The sequence below is a fragment of the Acanthopagrus latus genome, chromosome 12 (genome assembly GCF_904848185.1).
Source record: "Acanthopagrus latus isolate v.2019 chromosome 12, fAcaLat1.1, whole genome shotgun sequence".
Lineage (NCBI taxonomy): Eukaryota > Metazoa > Chordata > Actinopteri > Spariformes > Sparidae > Acanthopagrus > Acanthopagrus latus.
The window spans coordinates 168,513-181,091 of NC_051050.1; the positions used below are offsets into that span (position 1 = coordinate 168,513).

The 12,579-nt window shown below is 39.3% G+C and overlaps 1 pseudogene; it reads right to left on the reverse strand.

Annotated features, from left to right (window-relative positions):
• Window positions 1-8,241: 8,241 nt before the first annotated feature.
• Window positions 8,242-9,918, reverse strand: LOC119030230 (annotated as a pseudogene).
• Between the last annotated feature and the right edge of the window lie 2,661 nt (window positions 9,919-12,579).

A 12,579-nucleotide genomic window follows, 5' to 3' on the forward strand; every position in this document is an offset into this window, starting at 1 on the left:
GAAACATGGTTTCACTTGTTTCCTCACTCATTTCAGTCAGACGTCTTTACTTGCCAAATCAAGCGTTTCAGGGCGCTGGGAGCTTGTTTGACGGAGTTAGAGCAGATTCATCTGTATTCAAGCCAAAAATGCTTTCTCAGCTTAGATTTTGCTCAAAATGTATGAATTTGACCTAAACATGATGTGGAAACATGGTTTCACTTGTTTCCTCACTCATTTCAGTCAGACGTCTTTACTTGCCAAATCAAGCGTTTCAGGGCGCTGGGAGCTTGTTTGACGGAGTTAGAGCAGATTCATCTGTATTCAAGCCAAAAATGCTTTCTCAGCTTAGATTTTGCTCAAAATGTATGAATTTGACCTAAACATGATGTGGAAACATGGTTTCACTTGTTTCATCACTCATTTCAGTCAGACGTCTTTACTTGCCAAATCAAGCGTTTCAGGGCGCTGGGAGCTTGTTTTAGGGAGTTAGAGCAGATTCATCTGTATTCAAGCCAAAAATGCTTTCTCAGCTTAGATTTTGCTCAAAATGTATGAATTTGACCTAAACATGATGTGGAAACATGGTTTCACTTGTTTCATCACTCATTTCAGTCAGACGTCTTTACTTGCCAAATCAAGCGTTTCAGGGCGCTGGGAGCTTGTTTGACGGAGTTAGAGCAGATTCATCTGTATTCAAGCCAAAAATGCTTTCTCAGCTTAGATTTTGCTCAAAATGTATGAATTTGACCTAAACATGATGTGGAAACATGGTTTCACTTGTTTCATCACTCATTTCAGTCAGACGTCTTTACTTGCCAAATCAAGCGTTTCAGGGCGCTGGGAGCTTGTTTTAGGGAGTTAGAGCAGATTCATCTGTATTCAAGCCAAAAATGCTTTCTCAGCTTAGATTTTGCTCAAAATGTATGAATTTGACCTAAACATGATGTGGAAACATGGTTTCACTTGTTTCATCACTCATTTCAGTCAGACGTCTTTACTTGCCAAATCAAGCGTTTCAGGGCGCTGGGAGCTTGTTTGACGGAGTTAGAGCAGATTCATCTGTATTCAAGCCAAAAATGCTTTCTCAGCTTAGATTTTGCTCAAAATGTATGAATTTGACCTAAACATGATGTGGAAACATGGTTTCACTTGTTTCATCACTCATTTCAGTCAGACGTCTTTACTTGCCAAATCAAGCGTTTCAGGGCGCTGGGAGCTTGTTTGACGGAGTTAGAGCAGATTCATCTGTATTCAAGCCAAAAATGCTTTCTCAGCTTAGATTTTGCTCAAAATGTATGAATTTGACCTAAACATGATGTGGAAACATGGTTTCACTTGTTTCATCACTGTTTTCATTCAGACGTGTTTACTTGCCAAATCAAGCGTTTCAGGGCGCTGGGAGCTTGTTTGACGGAGTTAGAGCAGATTCATCTGTATTCAAGCCAAAAATGCTTTCTCAGCTTAGATTTTGCTCAAAATGTATGAATTTGACCTAAACATGATGTGGAAACATGGTTTCACTTGTTTCATCACTCATTTCAGTCAGACGTCTTTCTTGCCAAATCAAGCGTTTCAAGGCGCTGGGAGCTTGTTTGACGGAGTTAGAGCAGATTCATCTGTATTCAAGCCAAAAATGCTTTCTCAGCTTAGATTTTGCTCAAAATGTATGAATTTGACCTAAACATGATGTGGAAACATGGTTTCACTTGTTTCATCATTGTTTTCAGTCAGACGTGTTTTCTTGCCAAATCAAGCGTTTCAGGGCGCTGGGAGCTTGTTTGACGGAGTTAGAGCAGATTCATCTGTATTCAAGCCAAAAATGCTTTCTCAGCTTAGATTTTGCTCAAAATGTATGAATTTGACCTAAACATGATGTGGAAACATGGTTTCACTTGTTTCATCACTCATTTCAGTCAGACGTCTTTACTTGCCAAATCAAGCGTTTCAGGGCGCTGGGAGCTTGTTTTAGGGAGTTAGAGCAGATTCATCTGTATTCAAGCCAAAAATGCTTTCTCAGCTTAGATTTTGCTCAAAATGTATGAATTTGACCTAAACATGATGTGGAAACATGGTTTCACTTGTTTCATCACTCATTTCAGTCAGACGTCTTTACTTGCCAAATCAAGCGTTTCAGGGCGCTGGGAGCTTGTTTTAGGGAGTTAGAGCAGATTCATCTGTATTCAAGCCAAAAATGCTTTCTCAGCTTAGATTTTGCTCAAAATGTATGAATTTGACCTAAACATGATGTGGAAACATGGTTTCACTTGTTTCCTCACTCATTTCAGTCAGACGTCTTTACTTGCCAAATCAAGCGTTTCAGAGCGCTGGGAGCTTGTTTGACGGAGTTAGAGCAGATTCATCTGTATTCAAGCCAAAAATGCTTTCTCAGCTTAGATTTTGCTCAAAATGTATGAATTTGACCTAAACATGATGTGGAAACATGGTTTCACTTGTTTCATCACTCATTTCAGTCAGACGTCTTTACTTGCCAAATCAAGCGTTTCAGGGCGCTGGGAGCTTGTTTGACGGAGTTAGAGCAGATTCATCTGTATTCAAGCCAAAAATGCTTTCTCAGCTTAGATTTTGCTCAAAATGTATGAATTTGACCTAAACATGATGTGGAAACATGGTTTCACTTGTTTCATCACTCATTTCAGTCAGACGTGTTTTCTTGCCAAATCAAGCGATTTCGAGCGCTGGGAACTTGTTTGACGGAGTTAGAGCAGATTCATCTGTATTCAAGCCAAAAATGCTTTCTCAGCTTAGATTTTGCTCAAAATGTATGAATTTGACCTAAACATGATGTGGAAACATGGTTTCACTTGTTTCATCACTCATTTCAGTCAGACGTCTTTACTTGCCAAATCAAGCGTTTCAGGGCGCTGGGAGCTTGTTTGACGGAGTTAGAGCAGATTCATCTGTATTCAAGCCAAAAATGCTTTCTCAGCTTAGATTTTGCTCAAAATGTATGAATTTGACCTAAACATGATGTGGAAACATGGTTTCACTTGTTTCATCACTCATTTCAGTCAGACGTCTTTACTTGCCAAATCAAGCGTTTCAGTGCGCTGGGAGCTTGTTTTAGGGAGTTAGAGCAGATTCATCTGTATTCAAGCCAAAAATGCTTTCTCAGCTTAGATTTTGCTCAAAATGTATGAATTTGACCTAAACATGATGTGGAAACATGGTTTCACTTGTTTCCTCACTCATTTCAGTCAGACGTCTTTACTTGCCAAATCAAGCGTTTCAGGGCGCTGGGAGCTTGTTTGAGGAGTTAGAGCAGATTCATCTGTATTCAAGCCAAAAATGCTTTCTCAGCTTAGATTTTGCTCAAAATGTATGAATTTGACCTAAACATGATGTGGAAACATGGTTTCACTTGTTTCATCACTCATTTCAGTCAGACGTCTTTACTTGCCAAATCAAGCGTTTCAGGGCGCTGGGAGCTTGTTTTAAGGAGTTAGAGCAGATTCATCTGTATTCAAGCCAAAAATGCTTTCTCAGCTTAGATTTTGCTCAAAATGTATGAATTTGACCTAAACATGATGTGGAAACATGGTTTCACTTGTTTCATCACTCAGTTCAGTCAGACGTGTTTTCTTGCCAAATCAAGCGATTTAGAGCGCTGGGAGCTTGTTTGACGGAGTTAGAGCAGATTCATCTGTATTCAAGCCAAAAATGCTTTCTCAGCTTAGATTTTGCTCAAAATGTATGAATTTGACCTAAACATGATGTGGAAACATGGTTTCACTTGTTTCATCACTCATTTCAGTCAGACGTCTTTACTTGCCAAATCAAGCGTTTCAGGGCGCTGGGAGCTTGTTTTAGGCAGTTAGAGCAGATTCATCTGTATTCAAGCCAAAAATGCTTTCTCAGCTTAGATTTTGCTCAAAATGTATGAATTTGACCTAAACATGATGTGGAAACATGGTTTCACTTGTTTCATCACTCATTTCAGTCAGACGTCTTTACTTGCCAAATCAAGCGTTTCAGGGCGCTGGGAGCTTGTTTTAGGCAGTTAGAGCAGATTCATCTGTATTCAAGCCAAAAATGCTTTCTCAGCTTAGATTTTGCTCAAAATGTATGAATTTGACCTAAACATGATGTGGAAACATGGTTTCACTTGTTTCATCACTCATTTCAGTCAGACGTCTTTACTTGCCAAATCAAGCGTTTCAGGGCGCTGGGAGCTTGTTTTAGGGAGTTAGAGCAGATTCATCTGTATTCAAGCCAAAATGCTTTCTCAGCTTAGATTTTGCTCAAAATGTATGAATTTGACCTAAACATGATGTGGAAACATGGTTTTACTTGTTTCATCATTGTTTTCATTAAGACGTGTTTTCTTGCCAAATCACGCGATTTAGAGCGCTGGGAGCTTGTTTGACGGAGTTAGAGCAGATTCATCTGTATTCAAGCCAAAAATGCTTTCTCAGCTTAGATTTTGCTCAAAATGTATGAATTTGACCTAAACATGATGTGGAAACATGGTTTCACTTGTTTCATCACTCATTTCAGTCAGACGTCTTTACTTGCCAAATCAAGCGTTTCAGGGCGCTGGGAGCTTGTTTTAGGCAGTTAGAGCAGATTCATCTGTATTCAAGCCAAAAATGCTTTCTCAGCTTAGATTTTGCTCAAAATGTATGAATTTGACCTAAACATGATGTGGAAACATGGTTTCACTTGTTTCATCACTCATTTCAGTCAGACGTCTTTACTTGCCAAATCAAGCGTTTCAGGGCGCTGGGAGCTTGTTTTAGGCAGTTAAAGCAGATTCATCTGTATTCAAGCCAAAAATGCTTTCTCAGCTTAGATTTTGCTCAAAATGTATGAATTTGACCTAAACATGATGTGGAAACATGGTTTCACTTGTTTCATCACTCATTTCAGTCAGACGTCTTTACTTGCCAAATCAAGCGTTTCAGGGCGCTGGGAGCTTGTTTTAGGCAGTTAGAGCAGATTCATCTGTATTCAAGCCAAAAATGCTTTCTCAGCTTAGATTTTGCTCAAAATGTATGAATTTGACCTAAACATGATGTGGAAACATGGTTTCACTTGTTTCATCATTGTTTTCATCAAGACGTGTTTTCTTGCCAAATCACGCGATTTAGAGCGCTGGGAGCTTGTTTGACGGAGTTAGAGCAGATTCATCTGTATTCAAGCCAAAAATGCTTTCTCAGCTTAGATTTTGCTCAAAATGTATGAATTTGACCTAAACATGATGTGGAAACATGGTTTCACTTGTTTCATCACTCATTTCAGTCAGACGTCTTTACTTGCCAAATCAAGCGTTTCAGGGCGCTGGGAGCTTGTTTTAGGCAGTTAGAGCAGATTCATCTGTATTCAAGCCAAAAATGCTTTCTCAGCTTAGATTTTGCTCAAAATGTATTAATTTGACCTAAACATGATGTGGAAACATGGTTTCACTTGTTTCATCATTGTTTTCATTCAGACGTGTTTTCTTGCCAAATCAAGCGATTTAGAGCGCTGGGAGCTTGTTTTAGGGAGTTAGAGCAGATTCATCTGTATTCAAGCCAAAAATGCTTTCTCAGCTTAGATTTTGCTCAAAATGTATGAATTTGACCTAAACATGATGTGGAAACATGGTTTCACATGTTTCATAACTCATTTCAGTCAGACGTCTTTACTTGCCAAATCAAGCGTTTCAGGGCGCTGGGAGCTTGTTTTAGGCAGTTAGAGCAGATTCATCTGTATTCAAGCCAAAAATGCTTTCTCAGCTTAGATTTTGCTCAAAATGTATGAATTTGACCTAAACATGATGTGGAAACATGGTTTCACTTGTTTCATCACTCATTTCAGTCAGACGTCTTTACTTGCCAAATCAAGCGTTTCAGGGCGCTGGGAGCTTGTTTTAGGCAGTTAGAGCAGATTCATCTGTATTCAAGCCAAAAATGCTTTCTCAGCTTAGATTTTGCTCAAAATGTATGAATTTGACCTAAACATGATGTGGAAACATGGTTTCACTTGTTTCATCACTCATTTCAGTCAGACGTCTTTACTTGCGAAATCAAGCGTTTCAGGGCGCTGGGAGCTTGTTTTAGGCACTTAGAGCAGATTCATCTGTATTCAAGCCAAAAATGCTTTCTCAGCTTAGCTTTTGCTCAAAATGTATGAATTTGACCTAAACATGATGTGGAAACATGGTTTCACTTGTTTCATCACTCATTTCAGTCAGACGTCTTTACTTGCCAAATCAAGCGTTTCAGGGCGCTGGGAGCTTGTTTTAGGGTTTAGAACAGATTCATCAGTATTCAAGACAAAAATGCTTCCTCAGCTTAGATTTTGCTCAAAATGTATGAATTTGACCTAAACATGATGTGAAAACATGGTTTCACTCGTTTCATCACTCATTTCAGTCAGACGTCTTTACTTGCGAAATCAAGCGTTTCAGGGCGCTGGGAGCTTGTTTTAGGCAGTTATAGCAGATTCATCTGTATTCAAGCCAAAAATGCTTTCTCAGCTTAGATTTTGCTCAAAATGTATGAATTTGACCTAAACATGATGTGGAAACATAGTTTTACTTGTTTCATCATTGTTTTCATCAAGACTTGTTTTCTTGCCAAATCACGCTATTTAGAGCGCTGGGAGCTTGTTTGACGGAGTTAGAGCAGATTCATCTGTATTCAAGCCAAAAATCCTTTCACAGCTTAGATTTTGCTCAAAATGTATGAATTTGACCTAAACATGATGTGGAAACATGGTTTCACTTGTTTCATCACTCATTTCAGTCAGACGTCTTTACTTGCCAAATCAAGCGTTTCAGGGCGCTGGGAGCTTGTTTTAGGGAGTTAGAGCAGATTCATCTGTATTCAAGCCAAAAATGCTTTCTCAGCTTAGATTTTGCTCAAAATGTATGAATTTGACCTAACCATGATGTGGAAACATGGTTTTACTTGTTTCATCATTGTTTTCATTAAGACGTGTTTTCTTGCCAAGTCACGCGATTTAGAGGGCTGGGAGCTTGTTTTAGTGAGATAGAGCAGATTCCTCTTTATTCAAGCCAAAAATGCTTTCTCAGCTTAGATTTTGCTCAAAATGTATAAATTTGACCTAAACATGATGTGGAAACATGGTTTCACTTGTTTCATCACTCATTTCAGTCAGACGTCTTTACTTGCCAAATCAAGCGTTACAGGGCGCTGGGAGCTTGTTTTAGGCAGTCAGAGCAGATTCATCTATATTCAAGCCAAAAATGCTTTCTCAGCTTAGATTTTGCTCAAAATGTATGAATTTGACCTAAACATAGTGTGGAAACATGGTTTCACTTGTTTCATCATTCATTTCATTAAGACTTGTCTTCTTGCCAAATCAAGCGATTTAGAGCGCTGGGAGCTTGTTTGACGGAGTTAGAGCAGATTCATCTGTATTCAAGCAAAAAATGCTTTCTCAGCTTAGATTTTGCTCAATATGTATGAATTTGACCTAAACATAGTGTGGAAACATGGTTTCACTTGTTTCATCATTCATTTCAGTCAGACGTGTTTTCTTGCCAAATCAAGCGATTTAGAGCGCTGGGAGCTTGTTTTACCCTCGTCTTGTGTTAGCTTCCTGTTACCATCTGTTATCTTAAGGGGTCGGTTTTGACCCGTGTATTAAATCAGCTATAAAATACACTAAAAACAATAAGATATCATCCAATTTTTTTCTCATCTCTTGTTTACCTTGTTAGGCTTCCTTATCCATGAAAATGTTGGTTTTAATACTTTTGGTGTGGGCCTCTGGGCCTTTTTTTTGTCAGTATACCCCTTGATTTTAATTTTTTTAAAAAAGGTAAAATAAACCTCAAGAGAATCATGTCAATAAATAAAAGATTGTTGTGTTACCTGACTATTACTGAGAGGTATAGAACACATCTCTTAAATAAATTTGTTTTATTTATTTTTTTATTTTAATATTAATAACAAAAGTAACATCTATGGTGTTAAGGGTCAATTTTGACCCATATAAATTTACATCAAGAAAAGGCAAAAAAGTATTTTTTCCAGCAATAGAACTTTAATATAAACTGAAAAAAATGAAAAGCAGAACAGCTCATGAAACAAAATATAGATTTGCATGGTCAAAAAACTCAAAACAGAAATCAACTACTAGTTCAAAAAATGAATGCAAAACTAAATCAAAGTAAAAGCCTTTGTGTATGTATGCATTTAAAGGCATGTGTGGCAAAAAGTGACACTTTTTGTGTGTTCTTTGCAGAGGTACTTCTTGCAGGTGAAACATAATACATTTGTCTTTCTGTCCTTACTGCTTGGGCAGACCTGACACCTCTTTCTTTTCGAACCAGGTGGCCTGTCTGGGGTTGGGGCTGTTCTGGTTGGTGTTGAGGCGGGGCTGGCTAAGGAGGATGCTGATGCAGATTCTCTCTGTGTTGTTGATGGTGTAGATGGAGTGCTGGGTGAGCTCTGCAGCTGTCTGACAAAGGCTGCAGCTTCTGGGTCTCGGGGTACCCGTTCCCTTCGCTCAATGTGTGGCTTGACAAGGGAATTTCCCAACTCCTCAAGAAACATTCTCCGCTTGTTTTTTTTGGTTGAGTTCCAGCCTTGGTGGATGTGGCTCCACAACACAAATGCATTACATGCAGGCACATCAAGGATGTTGTCAAACACAACCATTGGCCATCTTCTGGTCATTCGCTGGCATGTGTATGTGGCTGTCAGCTTGTCCAGGTTGTCCACTCCTCCTTCGTTTTTGTTATAGTCCTGGATAAATGTGGGCTTTTTGTCACTTCCTGATGACACAGCTGCGTCTTTGTAAAGAGTAGACATAAGTGTCACATTCCATTTTTTTTTTTGGACAATATGAGACAACAGTGGTGGTGTCTGTAAAAACAAACTTTGAGGAAAATGGAGCCCTGCCCTTCACCTGCAAGATTTCAGCAGGCAACTCAGGTTTATTTTTCTTCACTGTTCCCACCATGGTAAGTTTCCTCTTGAGAAGTTCTTGTCCGAGGTCATAGCTGGTGAAAAAATTGTCACAAGTGATATTGTGACCCTTCAGTCCAGTGGTCATATCGAGGACCACACGTTTTCCTTGGTTTTTCTCTGGGATGCCACTCGCAGCTTTGCCTGTGTAAATCTGTAGATTCCAGGCATGGCTGGTTTTTGCATCACAGGCTGCCCAGATTTTTATGCCGTATTTCCCTGGCTTACTCGGTATGTATTGCCGGAAGGGGCATTTTCCTCGGAAAGGGACAAGACGTTCATCCACTGTCACCTCTGGCCCTGGGTTGAACATCAGCGGAAGGAGCTGCACCCATCTCTCCCAGACATCCCTGATGGGAGCACGCTTGTCAGATCTCACTCTGGTCTCTCTTTTGTCAAATCTGAGGACTCTCGATATCATTTGAAATGTCCGAAATGTTGCCTGGAAAATTTTTCTCCCTGTTGACGCGTCCCATAGACTGTCAGTTGCCTCATTGCAGGATCTGTACACTCCAGCAATAAGAAGAACACCAATGAAAGCATCCAGGTATTCCTCATCGATATCTTTCCACATGTCGCCATGGACTTTCTTTCCTTCAAGGTTTGTCATAGTAATGATGATTCTTTTGATTGATGATGGCATAAATAACTCAAAACATGTCTTGATGTCACTGACCCTGGTCGCAGCAAACCTTGTGACTCCAGGGGTCATTTTGATCACATTTGCAGCAGCTGCCCTGCCATGTACATCATGAGGTACTGAGCTCCAAAAGATCTTACCATTTTTGGACTTCAATCTTTCAGCAGGAGCAGCTTCAGCACCAGCAACCTCCTCATCTGACTCATCAGATGTGTCTGTGTCTTCTGGGTGATACTCCACATTGTCTTTCTCCTCAGACACCTGCTCATCTGGATCACTGTGCTGTTCCGTGTCCTCTTCCTCATTTTCGGCAAAAATGTGATCCAACACTTGGCTCACTGAATATCTTCTCTTCATTTTTGCATGCTGCAAATTGTACACTCTGCAAGTCAAAATGCCACTCAAACAAGTGAATTCCCCTCACATGTCTGGACATGCCCTTCTTTGTTTGTTTTGTTGTTGTGCAGGTATACTGGGCAAAATCGGGAGTCCCATGATTAGCAGAGGAGCTGGCTGTCAGTCTGTCAGCTGACAGTGCACCTATGATTTCAGTTTTGGCTCTAATTATTGCTTTATAATAGTATTATTATAGCTGGGTCAAAACTGACCCTAACGTTGTAATTCTAACCAGAGCATTTTGTAATTTAGTGAAAAGATTTTTTTTTTTATTTGGTTGAAAAAGAGGTTCCTGACAAAGTCAAAAAGTCTTGATGAAATAAATAAAATTTATGTAATTCTTTTAGGCATTTAAAAATTAAAACGGGTCAGTTTTGACCCTAACACAAGACGAGGGTTTAGGGAGTTAGAGCAGATTCATCTGTATTCAAACCAAAAATGCTTTCTCAGCTTAGATTTTGCTCAAAATGTATGAATTTGACCTAAACATGATGTGGAAACATGGTTTCACTTGTTTCATCACTCATTTCAGTCAGACGTCTTTACTTGCCAAATCAAGCGTTTCAGGGCGCTGGGAGCTTGTTTTAGGCAGTTAGATCAGATTCATCTGTATTCAAGCCAAAAATGCTTTCTCAGCTTAGGTTTTGCTCAAAATGTATGAATTTGACCTAAACATGATGTGGAAACATGGTTTTACTTGTTTCATCATTGTTTTCATTAAGACGTGTTTTCTTGCCAAATCACGCGATTTAGAGCACTGGGAGCTTGTTTTAGGGAGATAGAGCAGATTCATCTGTATTCAAGCCAAAAATGCTTTCTCAGCTTTGATTTTCCTCAAAATGTATGAATTTGACCTAAACATGATGTGGAAACATGGTTTCACTTGTTTCATCACTCATTTCAGTCAGACGTCTTTACTTGCCAAATCAAGCGTTTCAGGGCGCTGGGAGCTTGTTTTAGACAGTTAAAGCAGATTCATCTGTATTCAAGCCAAAAATGCTTTCTCAGCTTAGATTTTGCTCAAAATGTATGAATTTGACCTGAACATGATGTGGAAACATGGTTTCACTTGTTTCATCACTCATTGCAGTCAGATGTCTTTACTTGCCAAATCAAGCGTTTCAGGGCGCTGGGAGCTTGTTTTAGGCAGTTAGAGGAGATTCATCTGTATTCAAGCCAAAAATGCTTTCTCAGCTTAGATTTTGCTCAAAATGTATGAATTTCACCTAAACATGATGTGGAAACATGGTTTTACTTGTTTCATCATTGTTTTCATTAAGACGTGTTTTCTTGCCAAATCACGCGATTTAGAGCGCTGGGAGCTTGTTTTAGGGAGATAGAGCAGATTCCTCTGTATTCAAGCCAAAAATGCTTTCTCAGCTTAGATTTTGCTCAAAATGTATGAATTTGACCTAAACATGATGTGGAAACATGGTTTCACTTGTTTCATCACTCATTTCAGTCAGACGTCTTTACTTGCCAAATCAAGCGTTTCAGGGCGCTGGGAGCTTGTTTTGGGCAGTTAGAGCAGATTCATCTGTATTCAAGCCAAAAATGCTTTCTCAGCTTAGATTTTGCTCAAAATGTATGAATTTGACCTAAACATGATGTGGAAACATGGTTTCACTTGTTTCATCACTCATTTCAGTCAGACGTCTTTACTTGCCAATTCAAGCGTTTCAGGGCGCTGGGAGCTTGTTTTAGGCAGTTAGAGCAGATTCATCTGTATTCAAGCCAAAAATGCTTTCTCAGCTTAGATTTTGCTCAAAATGTATGAATTTGACCTAAACATGATGTGGAAACATGGTTTCACTTGTTTCATCACTCATTTCAGTCAGACGTCTTTACTTGCCAAATCAAGCGTTTCAGTGCGCTGGGAGCTTGTTTAAGGCAGTTAGAGCAGATTCATCTGTATTCAAGCCAAAAATGCTTTCTCAGCTTAGATTTTGCTCAAAATGTATGAATTTGACCTAAACATGATGTGGAAACATGGTTTCACTTGTTTCATCATTCATTTCTGTCAGACGTCCTTTCTTGCCAAATCAAGCGATTAGAGCGCTGGGAGCTTGTTTTAGGGAGTTAGAGCAGATTCATCTGTATTCAAGCCAAAAGTGCTTTCTCAGCTTAGATGTTGCTCAAAATGTATGAATTTGATCTAAAGAAAGTGTGGAAACTTGTTTTCACTTGTTTCATCATTCATTTCAGTCAGACGGCTTTTCTTGCCAATCAAGCGATTTAGAGCGCTGGGAGCTTGTTTTAGGGAGTTAGAGCAGATTCATCTGTATTCAAGCCAAAAATGGATTCTCAGCTTAGATTTTGCTCAAAATTTATGAATTTGACCTAAACATAGTGTGGAAACATGGTTTCACTCGTTTCATCATAGTTTTCATTAAGACATCTTTTCTTGCCAAATCAAGCGATTTAGAGCGCTGGGAGCTTGTTTTAGGGAGTTAGAGCAGATTCATCTGTATTCAAGCCAAAAATGCTTTCTCAGCTTAGATTTTGCTCAAAATGTATGAATTTTACCAAAACATAGTCTTGAAACATGGTTTCACTTGTTCCATCATTCATTTCAGTCAGATGTCCTTTCTTGCCAAATCAAGCGATTTAGAGCGCTGGGAG